Genomic DNA, 6000 nt, shown 5'->3' with positions numbered 1-6000 from the left:
ACCCTTTTTTTTTTTTTTTGTGTTTTGTGTTTTCTTTATCTGCAAAAAAAAAAAAAAATCAACAAAAACATATCAATCCCTCAATGAAAATAACACAAGTACCCTCTTGTCCAAATAAAGATCAAATTTGGATTTCAAAATCTTTGATAGGAAAAGAAGAAGAAAAAAAGAAAGAAATATTGCAGCCATTGTGGAGAATGACTATATAGTAAGTCCAACAAGATAAGAAGAAAAACATATTTAGACAAAAAAACACGAGTACCCTTTTGTCCAAAAAAGATAAAATTAGGATTTCAATAATATCTTCGACAGGCAAAAAAACTAAAACGAGAAAATTTGTAGCCATTAACCCAACTACGTAACGAGATAAGTCCAAGAACAAATACAGTAAAATGAACATATATACATGTTTGGACGAAAAAAAAACAAGTAGTATCTTTTTTTTTCCCCAAGAAACGATAAAAGTTGCATTTTTTTTTTCAAAATCTTTGATAGGGAAAGGAAAAAAAAAAGAAAAAGAAAAATTACACTGATGAAGAGAAGGGCTCGGGATTAGAGAAGGGTGATAAATACTACGTAGTGGGGTGGTTTTAATTATGGAGAGAGCAATAATTGAATGCAAATATAGGAAAGTGGTCAGGTCAGCTATGTATGTGCTTTAATGTACAGACTAACCCCGGACGGAATAAAGAAGGTGACAAAACAAAAGAAATTGTACAGGGAAGATATAGCAGCCAGAGAGATTTTTGGGATTCTTGTTCGCCCTTCACACTTTCCTAACAGCCGAATTTTCTGACAGATTTATTCATTCATTCATATTTCATCATCATCATCCATGATCATGATCCATCATCATTATATTTAGCAACAACAACAACAACAAGAAACAGCAGCAGCAGCCATAATAATCACTCCCTTTTTCTTTTATCCTACATTCATTTCACATCATTCCTCAATAAACTCAAAAAAGCTAACTTCTTTCAGAAAAAAAAAAAGATCCCATCTCCTCAAATCCACACACAGTCACACACTACTCAAATAAACAAAAATGGGTAAATATCTTTAAATAAGGTGGTGGTGTTAGTGGATTAATACCAGTAGTAGTGGTACTGTTTCTGTGGGATCTTGTAAATGAATATGGTTGTTGGATTAAAAATGATGGTGATAATGAATGAATGCTGAGTGTGTCGAGCTTTGAAAGCGGTGAGTCAGTGGACACAGAGACAAAAGAATGAAAAAGAAGAAACGTACTGCTACCCTTCTCCTAGGCTACTCTTCTCGTTTTGAAAGCGACTCTCCTATGCCATCCCTTCAGACCACGCTTGTACTGCTACTTTCTTTCCTTTCCCCTCCCCCCTTCTTCCTCTGCTGTTGCTTCGCTGCTCCTTGATTTCTACCCCCTTTTACTCCTCTTCACCCACCACTCTTCTCTTCACCATGTTGGTTGGGGTATTGTGAACCCCAACCAACATGGTGAACAGAATATTCACCCAACAACTGAAATCAGCATTCATTGAATGAAGGAGAAACAAAACTAAAAGTTCGTTTCCGTGAATGCTCATTTCAAAATCCAACTTAAAAAAAAAAAGTTTTAAAAATTAAAAAAAAAAAAAAAGAAAACAAAACTTCATGGCATGGCATGCATGAAGGAATGAAGCAACTCATGCTATGTGTTTCTTCGAAGACTTACCGAGCTTAAAACAACTATCTATCCGAGGAGACTCTGTGAATACTTGGGCGTTGAAACTTGAGGGATGAGAGGGAAAAAGAGATGGTTCCGATATTTGAACGATGAGATCAAATCAAATGAATGAAGACGGATGAATATATGCTATGCATTTAGCTTGCTGCTTCTCGACGTAATCTCCGGAGCTAAAACAAAATCTTTTGGAAATGATGCGGAGGATCGTCGGTGACAGGTCGCCGGCGAGTCTCTGGCGGAAAACTTGGCTTGAAAATGGAAAGTTTGGATTCTCTCTTGGCTCCAGGTTTTACGTTATATATGCTACTGCGCAGGATTTTTTTTTTTTTTTTTTTCCAATGTATAAATGGGAACAAAAGAGGAATGGAGACAAAGAAAGAGAATAACGGGAGAGAGCGAGGAGGGTATTTATAGAGGGACGTGACGCCGTCAAGTGTCGCCGTTATAGTTAACGGAGGTTTGGGGGTTGGACGACAGGGGTTGTACGTTGTGGATCAAGAGTTGGACTTTGTTTCGTACAATGTTTGTGATGTGGGGCCGACGTTACAGACGGTCTTGAAGTGTGTAGACAGTACGGGCCCACCTGTCTAGGTGATGTCCCATATATGAGCATGGGGCTGATGTGGATGTGATGGATTAACACGTGGCATGAAGGTATTGGTCTTTGAACTGTCATGGGTGATTTTCACATTTACTCTTGTCAAAATGGATTTGATAGGGCTTAATTTTGGATTTGGTGTGGAATAGCCAGTAGTGTTTTCTTGATTTTAAGGAAATGATTCTGTAAGGATCATGAAAGATCAAATCATGATTTTCTCTTTGCTTTCTTGGGTTCTTAGTCATACTTAGGAAATGGGAATTTAATTTAATTTGAGAAGCTCATTTTGAATTTTTTTTTTAGGTCAATGCTTAGGCAAATGTCCAATGAATGAACACTTGTCAATGGATTGTCAAATGTTAAAACATTATTGGGAAAGGTAGATTAAATCAAAAAGTGTCTAAATGTCAATGAAAGTGGTAAATGTGCAATTTTTATGGTAAAATAAAATCTATTATATACTAGCCCTTATACTCCCTCCCTTTTTTTATAACTGACGTTTAAGGTTTTGCACATCAATTAAGAAAAGTTTTTCATTGCTTAAATCTGTACACTACTTTCCTTTTGTACCCTCATTAATTGTCCAATTCACCCATGTTTTTTCTCACTAGAATACGGAGGGGCAGATAATTACTAGGGTTGTTACAAAGAGAGAAGCAATAATTACTAGGAATAGTAATTAAGAACCCTGTATTGGAAAAGAGAGATAAAAGGGTAAAATTGTGAAAAAATAATTAATACTGTATGGGGATAATAAAATGACAGATAAAAGTACACTAGAGCAAATTTCTTAAACGTCAGTTAAAAAAGAAGGGAGAGAGTATAACTTTCATTCTTAATTTTAGAAAGGAAAAGAAGCACAATTGGGTGTTAATAGTTGTTGATTGTGATTTTAGGGTTGTTCTGATTCAATTATTCCATTTGATTTTGTATTCTCATTTTGGAAATCCGTTTCATTGATGTTTTTGCTTGATTTTGTAGCTAGATGTATATTTTACAATATACAAAAAAAATTGGAATCTCCCACCTACCAAAAGTAGTTTCTGCTGATTCTGATTAATTAGTTTTCATGCAAAATGTTAGTAGTAATACATAAAATCTTGCGTCCAAGGCACTAACAAAATGTTAGTAACAAATAAAATCTTGTGAGTTGGATAAGTTGTTTACAAATTGAGCCAGCCAATAGTACTTGTGATCAATTTTAATTAGTTGTTCCTATATAGCTATGTTGTGTTTTAGTAGTTGCAAGAGTTAAATAAAAGAAAATATTTGGTACTATTTGATTTTTAAATGTTCTTTTCATTTCGGCTATATATGAGTTCTTCTAGAAAAGTAAAGTTAAATCGAGAAAATGTCTAGATACAAGAAAAATCAATAATTATGAATATGTATTTGAAATAGTAACTAAAATTTTAAATTAAATATACTAATGAGTGTTCTTGAGAGAAAAACTCTTTCTTCTTTTCTTTATAATAGTTGCATAGTTGTATCTAGAGGTGTCAAAATGGGTGACTTGGACGGGTTTGGGTTGGATAAAATGGGTAATGGGTATAAGTGAGTCAACCTATTTATATCCATTTAATTAGATGGGTATAAATGGGTAAGTCAAAAAATGAATTGGATAGCCCAATTACTCATTTATAACCCATTTATTTTAACTTTTTGTAAACTCATTTAAATTCATTTTTGCAAACTAAGTTATCAATTTATACCGCTCTTTGTATCCATCATTAGTTTTAAATATTTACTTATAATGTTCAATAAGCCTAATTACCAATTTTTTTTCATTTATACTCTATGTCACAAAATTACCTATTATTTAATAATTGAATAATAAGAATATACAAATTTGAACTAAGTACTATAAAAATTAATATAAAAACTTAATCCAAAAATTTTGAACCCCTAACATTTTTTTTCATATATAAATTAAAATTTTTATTTTAGAAAGATAAGAAAATAGGCTAAAATTTATCATAAATTGGTAATACTGAAAAATGAGCAAGTTCACAAACTAAGAGAAAATAAAATAATAAGATAAAATCAATAAATAATAATAATAATAATAATGAAACAAAAGTAGTTAACATCATGACAAAATAAAAAATTTGAAAAAAAAATGAGTGGGGGAAAAGAAGAGACTTGGGGGGAAGAGAATTTTAAATGGGTTAATTGGGTTTGATGGGTTACCCAATAATACCCATTTTATTATTGGGTAACCCATTTATACCCATATAAAAAAATTTAAGATACTCATACCCATCTATTCATGGGCGGGTATAGGTAAATTTAGTTAAGTGGGTTAATTTGCCACCTCTAGTTGTATCCTTGATCCCTCCATAGTTCACTCCTCCGACACCAAACTTAAATGTGGTTGTCCAGTTATTAGGCGCTTTGAATCTAGTATTATGTAAACATAATACTCCATATTAAAAGTTCTAGCTCTTATAATTTCATGGTTGTCTCAAAAAGAAAAGAGCATTTAAGTATGCAATCCAGAAAAAAATAGGAAAGATGTTGACAACATGGTCCCTTGATTTATGATATAGGTCAATGGAACTCATAGTTGGAAAAAATGTTTTAAAAAACAAGAAAATGGTGGAAGGAAAATCCTGAGGATTCATCTTATATATATGAATAACTTACTAAAGCAGCTACTAAAATTGCATATTTAAATCGTTAATTATAATTATATGTGTAGTTTTATGATTATTTTAAACCTTCATTTGCATCTTATAATTGTAAAAATAATACACAGATAGACGTGTATATAAGTCTTAATTAAACTCTAAATGCATCAAATTTAAATTATATTGAAAATCGAGACTAGGACACATGCCGTTGTATTTTCCAAATTACTTTTGATTTGTGCCAACAAGGTATCATGCATAGAAATTGACATGAAAAGATATACACTACAAGATTTTCATTTTGAATCGTTTGTCAATTTTTTTTCTGGGAAAAGTATTTCCACTTGATTCATATAGTTTCTTGAAGATGAAACTTATTCAAGGCGAAATTTGCAGTCATATATGCTTGCGTTGTAGAGAACTTACAAATTGGCAGAGTAAACCACTCAAGGATAACTTAACTTCTGAAATACCAAAATATTATGTCTACAAGGCCATGGCACAAAGATTCAAGTGTGTCTAGTGCGTGGTTGCTATTTCATTTGGTAGCAGAACTTTTAAAGAGTTCAGATGCACAAATCTTGAAAAACATATTCAGCAAGCAATCCTACAACCTTTTTGATACACGCATTCTTTTTTTTTTTATTATTATTATTATTTTGTTGATAAGGGAACCATAATCGTTATTCGAGAATTCGCACTGAATAAATTCCGTCCCGTGCAATATCCCGCCAATCACGCAGAGGGATAAAACATACTAGGCAAATCTTATGCAATAGGCGGATGTCCCAAGAACATACATTCCTTAAATCAAATTTTAGATTTAATATTCTAACACTTAGTCGTACTAGGAAAATGCCATGCTAAGCATTGAATCAGCGTTTTGATGTTTTTTTTCAGGCCTTAGCAAAATTTGTAGAAAACATATCAGAGAAGAAGTTAATATAAATGACTTGATGCAAAAAATATCTTTTGAACAACTCTAAACCTATGTAAAAAATTATGCACCTTAATTTACAACTAAGATTCAGGTCTGTTTCTTGTAATTGTTGACAACAAACACACGTAAC

The sequence above is a fragment of the Coffea eugenioides genome, chromosome 8, assembly GCF_003713205.1.
Source record: "Coffea eugenioides isolate CCC68of chromosome 8, Ceug_1.0, whole genome shotgun sequence".
Classification (NCBI taxonomy): Eukaryota; Viridiplantae; Streptophyta; class Magnoliopsida; order Gentianales; family Rubiaceae; genus Coffea; species Coffea eugenioides.
This window is presented reverse-complemented; position numbering follows the sequence as displayed.